The following is a 15,666-nucleotide window of genomic DNA, read 5'->3' as shown; positions in this document are numbered from 1 at the left end:
CAGCGATAGAAGTTCAGGGTTCTTATTTTTGGTCAACCTGAATATGTTGTTCCTAGGTATAGTTAATGCAGGTGCTATCTCTGCTACCACCACTCATTTGGCTGTATATTTCCATATATGCAAATTATAAAACATTAGTCTTCTGGGTCTTAAAGTTATAACTCTGTCTCTCATCCTCCCTTATCTTCCCATTCTCACGTACCACAGTTCCTGAATGCTGTTCCAAGTGTATATATATTGGGTTATTTGAGCAACAATCCTATAAAGTAAGTTACTATTTCCTCAATTTTACAGACGAGGCACCTGAGGCTAATTCACATGTCTAAGGTCATGTATCTAATGAATGATAAATCTAATTTGGCTCAGATGGTCTGACTCCAAAGTCCAAGCTCCAAACTATACCCTGAATTGCCTCTCAAGGGTGGGAAGGCTGGTTAGAGAAAGTCGATAACTTCAGTGTTCAACACTTTTTTTCCTGCATGGATTATTTTTTCCATCTCCCCTTCTTTCTCCTACATCATTTAGTTTTCCTCCTTCAGCATGTGACCTTGAGAAAATTCATCCCACCTTCAACAAATAAACTCAACCATCCCCCTTTCTATGTGCCCATGAGAAAAACAAAACCTATTGCTTCTTGGCAACTGATTTTCGGGAGTTGAGTCCTAGAGAAATGTCTCTGATCAGTTATCATAAGGGGATATTGTGTGAGATAGCAGACAACTACTTTCAGGACATGTCCACAGTGACCAAATTGTAGAACTGTTTCCTATATGATCTCTTAATGTGGTTTGAAGTAATAAAGACAAAGTATTGTTCATTGAAAGCAATTTTAAGGTGGAGCACAATGTCTTCTGAATTTGTAACTTCCAGATGGCTGCTTGAACTTAATGTCTAGTTCTTTGTTAGGTATCAGGATTTATATTATCTGAATGGCTGGAACATTTATTATTTTACTATTTGTTTGGTATTACCATATGAATGCCGATATAAGCCCCTTAGGTTTTTGGTTTCAGTTAAGATAGACACCAAGTTGAGAGATGTTGGTTATGTGGCATCCTCCATGCAAAGGAATCTAGAAGTGTCTTAGGCAAATGTGACTCAGAATAGAACTTTTCTTTTTTGTATCCTCTAAAATGTAAAATAGCAACTGAAATGTCCCCCTACCAGTTTTTTGTCTGTCCAAACAGAATACCAAAGCCATGTTTGTATGTCCAAGGAAGAGGGAACAGGGTGGGAAGACACATAAGTAGATATTACTTGCTACTTCAGAGGCTTAAACAAGGATTAATTTTCTTTTTTAATAAGGGCAGATATAGCTGATATGGTATGAAATTGCTAGAGAAAGAAGCTCAGGTTAGTCTAATTTTAGTGTGTATTTTTCCTTTTTAAAGAAAAATGTAAAGAGTGGACATGATTTGTACACCATCTGACTTCTCCTAGACTCCTGATTCTGTAAGTCTGGGAGTTTATGATTTATCTTTGTTTTCCTCAAATGGAATAAATTAGTGTCTCGGAGGAAACTTTTATGAACCCTGTCCAGAAAGGTTCACTAAATTCCATTTTGCTTACTGACACGGAGAGAGGAAAAATATAGCTTTCCCCTGGTAATGATTTCCTCAATAGAAAGATGAATTAAATAAGAAAAATACTAAATTGTTATCCCAAATGTGACAAACATAGTAGATTGGAATGAGTCTAATGGATGTTTTCCTAAACCTATGAAAGAATCTATATTAATAACTTATTTGGAAGAATGTCATATGAAAATGGAAAATTTCATGTAATTTGTTTAGTTAAAAGACGTAAAGGAAGCAGCTAAATGTCAACCAAAAACTGTTACATGTCAACTCAATGTCAGTCTAGTGAAAACAATTGTCACTTAAGAGACAACGAGGTATGGAGAGTTAAACCCTGGATTCAGAATACCTAGGTTTTAGCCTTAATTGTACTACTGACTTTGTGAGGTTGGAAAGTCACTTAACTTTTCTGGGACTGAGTTTCTTCATTTGCAAAATAAGATACTGAATTAGACAATTTCAAAGGATCCTTCCCAATCTAAAATCACATGTTTTTCACTGAGATGAAGATTATAACTTCTACTAGTTAAGTAGTTTATACTTCAATAATTCAATCTAAAATTAAAAAAAAATATATGTACATTATCTTAAGGCAAAATTAGGTAAATTGTATGCAGTATCAATAAGCTTTAGTAAGTTGGAAACTGATCTTGTATTACCCAGCTAGAGCCTCTGCCACCCATATGTTCATAAAAACACTGTAGTTGTTTTATTGTCCTCTCTAGCAGTGCCAATCATAGTTAGCACTAATTAATGAAATTCCAGGGCGCTGTTTGCCAGGAGGTTCATGCAATGGGTGAAGCAAACTACAGTGGCAAAGTTTCCATCATTTATATTGCTGTGACAATATTGGCTCAAGTGTCAGAAACAGTAATTCCAGCTCCCAGTCCCTGCGAGAACAAATGTAGATTGATTTATGTTCTGAGCCTCTCTAGCATATTGTCAGCACTGAGGTGGCTGCCAGAGCTCATCATATGAGGTGCTGACATTTTCTGGGAATCCACTTGCCTGTACACATATTCTCTCTAGTATCTTACATTTACACACATTTGTGGGTGTTTAATTTTTTTTGTTTTAAGGTCTTAGGCATGGATTATTGATATTAAAAGCAGTCTAACATTAATAATCTAGTTTATGCCAATACAAAATCCTTTAGTGGCAAGCCATGCTCGTAAAAGACAGTCAACTTTATTTAAATGTCGGTATTACCATCAACAGCATTTGAACTTAGTGGCTTTCCTTAGAATCACGCTTCCTTTTTAGTCAACTCCCCCCTTCTGCCTTTATTCCCTGGCTTTATTTTCCAGCTACACTTATCAATTACTGAACCTCTTTATTCAGGTCCACTTCTACTACCCCAACCCTCATTGTTGTCATTGCTGCAAAGTCTAGGTCTTTGGGGCTTTGTGGTCGTTTTCTGGTTTCAGTCATAGACATAGACAGTTATACACAATGTTTTTTTTAAAAAAATTATCTCTGGAGAAGAAGAGCCAAATATGACTATTGATTGTTGTAATGAAAGATAAACACATCAGCTCAATAATGGAGTATCTATATGGGTTTGATCAGATAAATTGAGTAGTTCTGTCAATTGTGTGGTGGGAAAGCAAAGGTTATTGTGTTGCAGATTTCTAGCACATTTTTCCCCCCTGGAAATGTAAGACATTTCAGTGCTTCTTCAAAAAAATCATTGAGATAAATTATGGACTCAACATGATCAGTTTTATGTCCCATGTTTCCAAATGGGAAAATAGTTTTTTTCCATTTTTGAAAAATTGAGATGTAACTTTGATGAAGTCTAATCTTAGATGTTCAGCTTGATGAATTTTTACAACCTCACTCCCACTCTGATCAAAATATAGAATACTTATCATTCCCTGAAAGGATCCCTCTTTCCCCTCCCAGTTGGCAGGTCCGTCTCCACCTCTGCACAAGGGTAACAGAAATGATTATTTTTAAATGAAAATGATTGAATGTTTAAAATTTTTGCTATCTATTTTTCCTTGTATTTCTTTTGTCACTTCGTATTTGCTTTAATCTTTAAAAATTCTATTTCAGATTTTTCTCCTGAAGGATAGGGTAGAAAATAGCCACTGAGCATTGTGAGTTTTGTGATTTATTAGTTCTTGCTGGACGCATCTCTAGGGCTGAATATTTCTTTTTGTCCCTTATTAAGTAATTAACAGAGAGGTAAAATATTTTTTGACATTGAATATTATTTTATTTTAAATTCAGGTGTACAGCATAGTGGTTAGGCATTTGTATAGTTTAAGAAGTGATCCCCTGACTAGTCTAGTACCCATTTGGCACTATACATAGTTATTACCATATAATTGACTATATTCCCTAAGCTTTACTTTACATCCCCATGACTATTTTGTAACTACCAGTTTGTATTTCCTAATCCCTTCACCCTTTTCACCCTGCCCCTCGAACCCCTCCCATATATCACCCCCCAAAAATGAAGTACCTATCTGATACCCTACATGGTTATTACAAAATTATTGACAATATTCCTTATGCTATATGCTACATCCCCATGATTACTGTGTAACAACCAATTTGTACTTCTTAATCCTTTCCCCTTTCTTTACCCACACCCCCAACTCCCCTCCCATCTGGCAACTATCAAAATCTTCCTTGTATCTCTGAGTTTGTTTCTGTTTTATTTGTTTATTTTGTTCTTAGATTCCATATGTAAGTGAAATCACATTGCATCTGTCTTTCTCTGTCTGACATACTCCACTCAGCACAACACCCTTCAGGTCCATCTATACCGTCGCAGATGGAAAGAACCCATTCCCTTCCATGGCCAAGCAATATTCCATTGTACATATGTACCACCTACTGTTTATCCATTCATCCATCGATGGACACCCAGGCTGCTTCCACATCTTGGCCATTGCAAACAATGCTGCAATTAATATATGAATGTACACATCCTCTCAAAGTAGTGTTTTCGCTTTCTTTGGATAAATACTCAGAAGTGGGATTACTGGGTCCTTCAGTATTTCTTCTTATAGTCTTTGTTTCAAAGTCTATTTTGTCTGGTATAAGTATTGCTACCCCAGTTTTTTCTTTTTTGTTTCCATTTTCATGAAATATCTTTTTCCATCCCTTTACTTTCTGTCTGTGTGTCTTTTTATTTTTAATTAAAGTTTATTGGGGTTACAATTGTTAATAAAGTTACATAGGTTTCAACTGTGCAATTCTGTAAAACATCATCTATATATCACATTGTGGTGGTGGCAGAAGAGGGTAAAAGGGATCAAACATATGGTGATGGAAGGAGAACTCTGTGTTTCTTTCAATCTAAAGTAAGTCTCTTGTAGGCAGCATATTTAAGGGTTTTGTTTTGTTATCCATTCAGCCCTCCTATATCATTTGATTGGAGCATTTAATCCATTTACATTGAAAGTAATTGTTGATACATATGCAGCTGTTGCAATTTTAGTCATAATTTTGATTTTTTTTTTTTTTTTTTTCTGTCTTAAAGAAGTCCCTCTAACATTCCTCATAATACTGGTTTGGTGGTGATGAACTCCTTTAGCTTTTCCTTGTCTTGGAAGCTGTTTATCTGTCCTTCAATTTTACATGATAGCCTTGTTGGGTAGAGTAGTCTTGGTGTAGGTTCTTACTTCTTATCACGTTAAATATTTTGTGTCACTCTTTTCTGGCCTACAAAGTTTCTGTTGCGAAATCAACTGACAGTCTAATGGGAGTTCCCTTATAAGGTACTGGTTACATTTTTCTTGCTGCTTTTAGGATTCTCTCTTTGTCTTTGACCTTTGACATTTTAATTATAATGTTTCTAGGTGTGGGCCTGTTTGGGTTTATCTTGTTTGGGACTCTCTCCACTTCCTGGACTTGTATGTCTATTTCCTTTGCCAGGTTAGGAAAGTTTTCAGTCATTATTTCTTCATGTAGTTTCTCAATCCCTTGCTTTCTTTCTTCTCCTTTTGGTACCCCTATGATGCAAGTGTTACATTTGATGTTGTCCCAGAGGTCTTGTAAACTGTCCCCATCTTTTTGGGTTCTTTTTTCTTTCTGCTGTTCCGATTGGATGTTTTCTGTTACCTTTTCTTCCAAATTGCTGATTTGATCATCTGCTTTATCTAGTCTGCTGGTGATTCATTATAGTGCATTCTTCGTTTCGGTTACTGTATTCTTTAATTCTGACTGGTTCTTTTTTATGGTTTCTATGTCCTATTGAAGTTATTTCTGTTGATGTGCTTACTAAGATCCTTGAGCATCCTTATAACCATTGTTTTGAACTCTGTCTCTGGTAGGTTGCTTACCTCCATTTCATTTAGTTTCTTTTCTGGATTTTTTTTCTGTTTTTTTTTCATTTGTAATGTATTTTTTTGTTTCCTCATGTTGGCTGCCTCTCTGTGTTTGTTTCTATGTATCAGGTAGATCTGCTACCATGTTTCCCCCAAAATAAGACCTAGCCAGACCATCAGCTCTAATGTGTCTTTTGGAGCAAAAATTAACATAAGACCTGGTCTTACTTTACTATAATCTAAGACCAGGTATCATATCATATCATATCATATCATATCATATCATATCATATCATATCATACCGGGTTTTATATTAATTTTTGCTCCAAAAGACGCATTAGAGCTGATGGTCTGGCTAGGTCTTATTTTCAGGGAAACATGGTATGTCTCCCAGTCTTGGCTGGTGTCCTTACATACTAGATGCCCTTTGGGGCCCAGTGGAACAGTCTTCCTGGTCTCCTGCTCTGGGTGCACTAGGAGTGTCCCTTGTGTGGGTTGTGTGTGCCTCCTGTTAGACTTAAGCCTTGATTGTTAATGGCATGTCAGTGGGTGGGATTGATCTTTAGGCTGACTGGCTGTGGGTTTGGCCATATCCACCACTTATGGGCTGCTATGCAGGGGGCTTATCCCACTGAGTGGGATTTGCCCCAGTAAGCTCTGTGCCTGTTGAGACCACTCTTTGTATGTGCCACTTGTGGGGCTAATTCAGGGGTGTTCTGCTGTGGTCTGAAGCCAACCTCCGTGTTGGTCCTGGGGCCTCTTGAGAGGGGCTCTGGTGCAGGCCCTGTTCACCCACTGCCTATGACTGTTTGGGGACTATTTGGTAGGGGCTACAAAGTGATCCATGGTTTTTTGCTGCTTGTCCTGTACCTGGAAGCACATGGGAGAGGCCTTGCTATGAATCAAGGATGTATGTCACCAGTACCAGGCCTGGGGTAGCTCTGCAAAATGACAGGACACCCCAAGACCTGCTGCCACCTCTTGGCTCCCTTAAGGTTCAGCTGCTGATAGAGCCTCGTATGGTATGCAAGTTGGGTGAGGCAGGATCTTGGGGTCACTAGAGTAGAAAGAGCTGTGGTCACTGGGTTAATGTAAATTTTGGTTTGCTGCCAGTGCTGAGCCTGGAGCTACTCAGCAAAGTCTGAGAGCACACTGAGGCAAGTCGCTGCCTACCTGGGATCTGTCAGATTCTGATAGTTTTCCAAGAAAAAGTGCAATTCGGGCAGGGCTGTCTACTCTCAGAGAAAGTGATGGGGTAGTTGAGTGGGGCAGGGTCCCAGAGAGTCAGCAGAGGGGAGCTGAAGAGCCCACCAGACCAATCAGATTCAGATTTGTTCTGTGGGAGTCGGCTTAACACAGGAAAGCTGATTCCAGCCTGCCGGCTGCAGGGGAGTAGCATTTATAGGGAAAATGCTGACCATCCTCCTATCCTCCCCTTTGCCCCCCAAAACCACACACCTCAGTCTGCTCCCCACATATGTCTCTGATGCCTCCTGAGTCACCCTCCCTCTGCTGAAGCCCAAGGTCAGTGTCTGTGAGCAGGTCTGTGCGCAGGCCATTTAAGAGGCCATCTGGGTTTCCTGCAGCCTTCTATCTCACCTGGATGGTCAGAATCCCCACTGTTTCTCACTGGCAGATGTTGTGGGGGCTATTCTTTCAAGCATCAGTACTCTGGGTTGAGGAACTTCGCTTCTCTGGGGCGGGGGGACCTCCCAGGTTGAGATATCCCTCCTGATTCTCAAACAAACACAGAGGTTTGGGACCTGTTCCATCTCTGCCCCTCCTACCTGTCTCTATGTGGCTTCTTCTTTGGTATTTTTAGTCATAGGACTTCTGTTTGGCTAGACTTCAGATGGCTCTTTAGGTTAATTGTTCTGTAATTTGGTTGTAATTTTAATGTGTTCACGGAAGGATGCAGGCACAGTGTTTATCTACTCTGCCATCTTAGATCTTTTAAGACTTGTTTTTGTTTTGTTTTGTTTTTAAAGATTTTATTGAGGAAGGGGAACAGGACTTCATTGGGGAACAGTGTGTACTTCCAGGACTTTTTTCCAAGTCGTGTTGTTGGCCTTTCAATCTTAGTTGTGGAGGGCGCAGCTCAGCTCCAGGTCCAGTTGCCGTTGCTAGTTTCAGGGGGCACAGCCCACCATCCCTTGCGGGACTCGAGGAATCGAACTGGCAACCTTGTGGTTGAAAGCCCGTGCTCTAACCAACTGAGCCATCTGGGAGACAGCTCAGCTCAAGGTGCCGTGTTCAATCTTAGTTGCAGGGAGCGGAGCCCACCATCCCTTGTGGGACTCGAGGAATTGAACTGGCAAACTTGTGATTGAGAGCCCACTGGCCCATGTGGGAATCGAACTGGCAGCCTTTGGAGTTAGGAGCACGGAGCTCCAACTGCCTGAGCCACCGGGCCGGCCCAAGATTTGTTTTTTTAAGGATTCCTGAAATATTGCTTATATGTATGAAAAGATAGCATAGTTTTCCATTTGCCCATCAGTGGAGATTTTTCTCATTCACACAGTTTATGTTATTGTTTAGTCTCTGGAGAGGGACTCGATTCCACCAACTTTTCCTTTGGATTCATTTTGTTTGCAATCCACAACATTAAATTTTTAAGGTCCGCTGAGAGATAGAAGAGAGAATGATGTGAAAGAGCAGTATTATATTAGTGAGCCTTTGTAGAGGTGATTCAGGTGTCTCTCTGGGGTTCTACCAAAGAATGAGATACACCTATAGCAGGAGCTGTGGGGTTACAGAGACTAGGGCCAAGGCTTATTTGCCGCTGAATTCTGAGTTCCCTCAGTTCTCAGCACACAGCTCCTGGCTCCCCATATTAAGTCCCAGGAAGGTTGAAATCCTGGTTGCCCCATCTATCACCAATAACCTTGATGATATTAATTCTGAACATTTCTGTTATATTTTTATAGTTTAGAAATTCTGTCTCCCTATTTTAATTCACTATTTATTAGGAAAGCTTTGCAAAGTAAGTATTATAAGCCTGCTACCCTTTCTTTTTTCTTTTTTTTTTTTTTTTACTGTTATGAGACTTAAAGAGATTAAGGGTCTTTTCCCCAAAATATGTCTTACTTAACTAGTTTGGTTCCTCACAATCTGGCTCCACAGGTAGAACCCTTGGGTATTTCTAATTTTATTAATGACTCTAAAGCACATGATAGTTGCATCCATATATTATTCAGAGAATAAGGGAAGGCATGCAAAACATTCATGTGGTCCTTCTGTGGCTTGAGTTCTGTTACAGCACTCATAAACAGGACTTAGGAGGACAGTCCAATACTGCACAGGTTCTTGTCTATCCATTTCTTTCTAAATATGATTAGTTTTGATTTACTTCAGTCAGTGGTTTCAGAAATAACTTCCATGTAAATATTAATATTACTCAAGCTTAGCTCTTATAGCACCCAAGGCTAAGGGAATCTTTAAAACCAAGGCTAAGAGAATCTTTAAAACCAATTTGAGCTTGTCAAATTGGATGCTATTAGGATTTGAGATGGGCTGGAGCCTGGATTAAGATAGTATTGGCTATGGTGGGGTGACTGATAAACATTTATTGAACAATTGAATGGTTCTAAGTATAGTTCATTCTAACGTAGTATTACTCTATAGCAAGAATAAGAGTTTTGTTAATTTTATAATGCCATTAACACAACAGTGGGATTAACAGATTCATAGTTTTACTCCAATATTCTGGATGTGATCAGTAACTACAGCCCTTCTGAATTGTCCTGAAATTTTTAGAATAAACAAAGGCCTGTGTTGACAGCAAAAACTTCGGGTGTTATGTTTCCTTTGTTGGTAGATTAGGAGTGTCCATAAGTTATTAAATATATTAGTAAAGAAGGAATGAAAATTGCTACTCAAATCCTTTTTGCTCTCTCCATTTTATGGAAATGTTATAGCTGATGTTTTTTTCTCTTAGCCACTGGGTCTTAAGAACTGTAGATGGCAATCCAAGCACAAAAATGATTGGGTTTGCTAAATTTAGTCATGGATTTTGCTTTTCCTAACGGCACAAAATTATATTGCTATAGGAGGGCAGCATATCAGGAAAAGAATCATAAAAACAAAAGCAAATCTCAAAGAAATAAGAAACAAGATAATTTTTTTTTGCAGCCTTTCTTTTGTAAGTTTCAGTACATGTAAGTTTACAAAATGCAATTTTGGGTCCATGAGTTAATCAACAAATACTATGAAGGCATTTCAAACTATGGATAGTAGAAAAATCTCAGTTACCATGGAAACAGGATATCATACATTAGAACAGGCCACATCATATAGAAGATTTAATTACAATGAAATGATAAATGAATAAAGGCATTTTTTAGCCAATTTGTGACTAGAATCCATTAAAAGTCCAGTTTCCAAGGAAACCCATATGTAAAAACAGTAATAAGAAAAATTATGGAATAAGATAAACTACATTTAAAAAAGATTTTGAAAAGATTACAGCAGCCCCATCAATTAAGAACATTTCTAATTTTAAAAGGATCACATTAGGATGAACACACACACACACACACACACACACACACACGGTGCCAAAAACTGTATACATGTGTGCACTTTGGTCAATGTTGCTTAAGCAGTAGTTTGCTGTAATCAGAAGTGTCTGGACGCTGATGGTAACCACTTTGAGCATCTCTTGTCATTGCAGAAGTCATACATGACTTGTATCATCTTTTGTTATCGGTGTATATTGAGTATTACAATTTTAATAGTTTTCCTTTCTTAAAATGTATACCCTTTTTTTTTTGGCTCTCTTCTCTCTCTCTCTCTCCATATATATATATATATATATATATATATATATATGTATATATATATGTATATATATATATACATATATATACATATATATATTTGTTTTTTTGATAGAAAAATTCTTTAATGAAAACAAATTTATATGTTGATACTTATGACTTGACTAGAATAAATCTGTCCAAATTTTAATTGTATCAAGGACCAAACAGATATAATAACAAGATTTCCCTTAAAACAGTGGGTACTAGGTTCCATTGTAAGACCTATTAAAAGCAAAACTCCAATTATTGAAATAATCCAAACTTTTCATCTATAGATCAAAACAATTATCTGGGGGGTCTACAATGCATATCACATGCAAACACTGAAGTATTAAAAGCCTTTTCCCCATATTCAGAGTTTCAAAACATGAGAAGTGTCTGTTAGCTACTAAAAACCACCAACTGACCTAATCAAAATACCTTAGAAAAGATATCTGTTAAGGTACCCTTAAATTTTTTGTTAACCTTGATTTACCCTAATTTAGTCCATACATATGAATATACGGACAATAAAAATGTACTCCTTTACTTTGTCTATTGCCTCAGAGCACTGTTTCCAGTTTTTACCATCTTGTCATGTGTACGATACAGAAATACAAGTTTCCATCTGATATAGCCATCTTTTTGAATAGGTTAGTGTCCTTATATAATATTTACTTTTACTTACTGCATACGCATCATGGATCATTTTCCAATTAAAAAATACTATTTAGTGACTTCCTTAATGAGTGTGACTTTTAAAAGAATTCAGAAATGTCTCAAAAATAAACTTTTATCATTTAGTTTTCAGTTTCAGCTACTAGTACCTGTAAAGGATCTTAGATGGCTGAACCCTAAAGACAGATCATTCCTATATACGAGTACCCGTTCTGTTCTGTGCAGGAAAGTCATGTGATCTCACTGAATTCCCAGCCACAAAATTAAATTACCTTCAAAAATTAACATGAGTTTTGTACCTTGTAGAATTGTTAGCTGGATATCTAGTTGTCCTACAAAAAAGCATTCAGGCCACACGTTGTTACAAAACAGCAGGATAATGTAGCGCAATGTAGACAGTGAGATTAACTTTAGATAGAAGGAGGGAGTGGTATAGAAGCAACATTTTTTCTACCATAAAAATGCCTAATTTCTGCAACACTCACAAACAATGAAAAGACAGTCTGATAAATCAAAGATTTGTAAAAACTATGCAGAAAGCCCCCAGTATTTGGGAAAAGAGGAAAGGTTTATACAAGTAGCAGTTTTAAAAATGTAACTTTTTTTCTACTGTCAATTACACATTAGCACACACACACTAATTGAAAACACGCTATAACGAATGTCTGGAAAAGCAGTTCAACATTTCCTAAACTGATTTTCCCCTCACATTTATTGTATAATGTAGCTGTTGATACTGTACAAGTACAATTCAGCAATGTTTAGTTACTTTTAAACAAAGACAAAGGCGTTTTCTCCCTCAAAAGAAGTTTTAAACATCAAAACCTGTTTACAAAAATTTAAATCTTTCAGCAGTCTGAATATTTCAAGTGGAACCCATTACAAGCTCCTCAAATGTTCTTTATATTCCAGGTATGTCAACCTAGTTCTCTAGCATAGACTCCTTCAATGATCCTTCGGTCTCTGTCTTCACTGGATGGCTTTTTCTTACCACTGGCCTCACCTTGGCTTTCCTCACTGCTGTCTCCATGATGTGGTGGTTGATTTTACTGTCTTGAGCATCAGATCCTCCATTTAGAGTCTTTGAACCTGTTTGTTTCTTTTCTACCTTTTTGTTTGGCCCTTTCTTCCCTTGATCTTGGGTTTTATTTGCTTCTTCATGCTCCTCTTTGCTCAGCAAGAGATTGTTTCAGTACTTGTGTAATTACAGAATCTCCTTCACCAACTCAGAAACACGTTTCTTAAAGTTGTTATAAAACACCTTAGACTTTTCCACGATAATCTGACTTACTTTGAATCACTGTATTTTCTTTTCAGTGTGGTAATCATCTCTGTGTGTTTCTGAGCTGGTTGCATTGTGACCTGAAGTGAAGTAAGCTCATCCAAGGCCTCAGTACATATGTTCACATCAAGGTTATCAATTCTGAGTGAGTTTTTTGATTTTAGCATGTATCCTTTGTATCCATTGATATGTCTCGTTTGTTCTCCACTCTCTTACCTTCTGGTTTCTTTCCTTCATGTTTATTCCATTGCTCAGTTTCCATTTGTTCCTCTGGCTTGTGTTTTTTATCTGCTGCTTCTTTCTCATGTTGGCCATTCAGCATATTTCTTCTATGAGCATTCTGAAAGTTTCTTCCATATTGTTTTCATCTTTTCGCCTTCTTGATCATCTCCTTCCTCTTCAGAATTAGAGGTTGATGTAACCCCTGTTTTAGCTAAATTTTCCCTTTTGATTCAACTTCTTTCTTCCTCTCTTTTGTTGGCTGGTACTTATTATCTTGGCTTATCTTCTTCTTTCTGGCCTTCATTATCTTTTTAAAGCTGCTTTTTAGGTTGTTTTTCCTCTTGCCCCCTTTTCTTACTTTTGTCTTCTTCGGTTCCCATGTCACTCTCTGAAGGACAGGTCTGTTTTACCATTTTGGCTCTGCCTGTTGGTTTTGGAACCTTGACCTCTGTAGCTGCAGGTCGTCCTCTTTGAGGACTCGCTTTTAGATGAACAGACGCTCTTGGCACTACTCCTGCCTCCTTGGTTTCTACTTGCTTTTCTGCCTTTCTGTCTATTCTGGCAGCTTTTGGAGTGGTTATGTCAGTTGCTTTAGTCACATCCTTATTGCTGGCTTTTTCTTCATGGTCAGTGTCTTCCTTTGAAAGATACTGAGTTCTAGTTCTTTTTCTTCAACTTCAACCTCAGGTGATGCATTCGATTGTTTAACTGATAGCCCGTTGACTTGAAAATTTCATGTTTGGATTGTTATCTATCTCCCATAAACCTTCATTAAAGCCTTTTCATTTATTTGGTTTTCCATACTTTCCCTATTTTCTGAGTAAGGAAGTATATCCTTTGGGCCTAGAAAAGCAGTCTCATGAGTTCCCAAAAGGGAAATGGGTAGTTTATTTGTGGCTGGCTCTACAGCTCCATCAGGAACTTCATCTACTTGAGCTGGCCAAGAAGGGTAACCTGTCATCTTGTGAAGATGAGGTCTCCAGGTTTGAAATGGCGAGTCATGTTTCGCCAGGGCCGAGGGGCGATGGGCGATGCCAGAGTCGGAAGCCCAGGGAGGAGGTGCTGCAGTATGGATGGAGGAGGTGATGAGGGAGGAGGCACTGGAGACGAGGGCTCTCGGGGTGGCAGAACCCGGAGGATGCATTGGGGTGTCCTGACGCTCCTGCTGGGGCTGTGGGTGCTGAGGTTGAAGTGGCGGGTGGGCTGCCTCTGCCTCTGTCCACGCGAGCCACCTGCGCCACCAGCTGCCACAGAGGCGTCTCAGCCGCTACGAATCACTACAGCAGTCACAGTCACTGCACTGCTTAAACTTGTATGTCTTGTGAGAATCATGAGCTATCCATAATGACAATAACACACGCACTTTCTCCACAGAATAATAAGATACTTGTTTGACTGCAAAGTATTTATGAATCTAATGTTTAGAATATAGAATATGATTGAAATGGCATATGTAGACTTGTTTCCATTTTTAAGTGAGTTGAAGAGGTAAAATCATGGCCAGGAAACACAGCATGGTTGTGTCAGTGGATCGTTTTGATTCTAAATGTTGTGTCCTATTACCAAATTCGCTGCGGATTTACACATATGTTTGGCTGAGCCAACAAGAAATAGACCACCTGGAGGGCACTTTTGATGTACGAATGTGTGTACAAAATATTCACAATTTAATGTTGTCTCATCAACAAGTGGATTTAAGTCTAGTTGGCCCAGAAAGTCCTGAAAACCACAGTGTGTTTCAAATTTGAAGCCACCAGCAGTAAGTGTACTAGCAGGGAGCATTAGAGTGGTAGTGAGCATTCATTCTAGGCATGGGTATTTTCAGGGAGCACAAACTGCCTCCACCTCTCTCCCACTGTGGGATATGAATACACACACAGCTGGAGCAGGATGAGGCATAAGAGAAACAAGTCTGTTGTGCTAATCCTCAGGGCTACATGTCAGAGAGCAGTTGTTTGACCAGAGTGGTCTGTTCCTGTGCATTCTGTGCTGTGGCACCTACTTTACACATTCACAATAGCAGTCTCCATTGATTTGGACTCTTATAAAAAAAAATACAATTTGAAGGCCAAGGGTTTTAGAGTGAGAACCACATGGATTTGAATCCCAGCTCTTCTCTTTACTAGCTGCACGGGGTTGGGCAAGTTACTTAAACTCTTTTATATCAGTTTCTTCATAAGGACAAATACCTACTGTTGGATTGTGTTAGTGTCAATACATGTAAAGCAGAGTTTCTCAGCCCCAGCACTACTGACATTTTGAATGTTCAGCAGTATCCGTGGCTTGTACCTACCGATGCCAGTAGCAACCCCTTCTCCCCATTATCCTCACACCCTACTTGTGACATTCAAAAACTGTTTCCAGACATTGCCACATGTCTCCCAGGAGTCAAACTTGTGACAAGTTGAGAAGCATTGATGTAAAGTGACCTGCTAATAGTAGATGATATACGAAGTCTGACAATTAAGTTTGTGAACTCATCCTAGAAAAAGTGCTATATACTTCATTGCTGAATACACTACGGTCACCTTCGAGGTACTCCCCTTGGAAAGCTATGCACTGATGCCAGAGCCTAGTCTACCCTTCAAAACAATTTTGGAACTCTTTTTCTGGAATGACCATCAGAGCTGTCATCGTATTACTCTTGATGTGCTGAATGTCATCAAAACATCTTCCTTTCAATATTTCCTTTATCTTCAGGTAAGGAAAGAAGTCATTGAGGGCCAGATCAGGTGAGTAGGGAGGGTGTTCCAATACAGTTATTTGTTTACTGGCTAAAAACTCCTTCACAGACAGTGCCATTTGAGCTGGTGCATTGTTGTGA

At 38.7% G+C, this 15,666-nt stretch overlaps 1 long non-coding RNA gene and 1 pseudogene across 1 annotated transcript in view; one reads left to right on the top strand and one right to left on the bottom strand.

Annotated features, from left to right (window-relative positions):
- LOC141568315 (uncharacterized) overlaps window positions 1-15,666 on the top strand; it is a 693,059-nt gene that overhangs the window by 324,584 nt on the left and 352,809 nt on the right. The window lies entirely within an intron of this gene.
- Window positions 12,261-13,844, bottom strand: LOC109451686 (PC4 and SFRS1-interacting protein; annotated as a pseudogene).

The sequence above is a fragment of the Rhinolophus sinicus genome, linkage group LG02 (assembly GCF_036562045.2).
Source record: "Rhinolophus sinicus isolate RSC01 linkage group LG02, ASM3656204v1, whole genome shotgun sequence".
NCBI classification, from domain to species: Eukaryota; Metazoa; Chordata; class Mammalia; order Chiroptera; family Rhinolophidae; genus Rhinolophus; species Rhinolophus sinicus.
The sequence above is the reverse complement of the archived record's forward strand: the minus strand, read 5'-3'. Positions and strand labels throughout refer to the sequence as shown.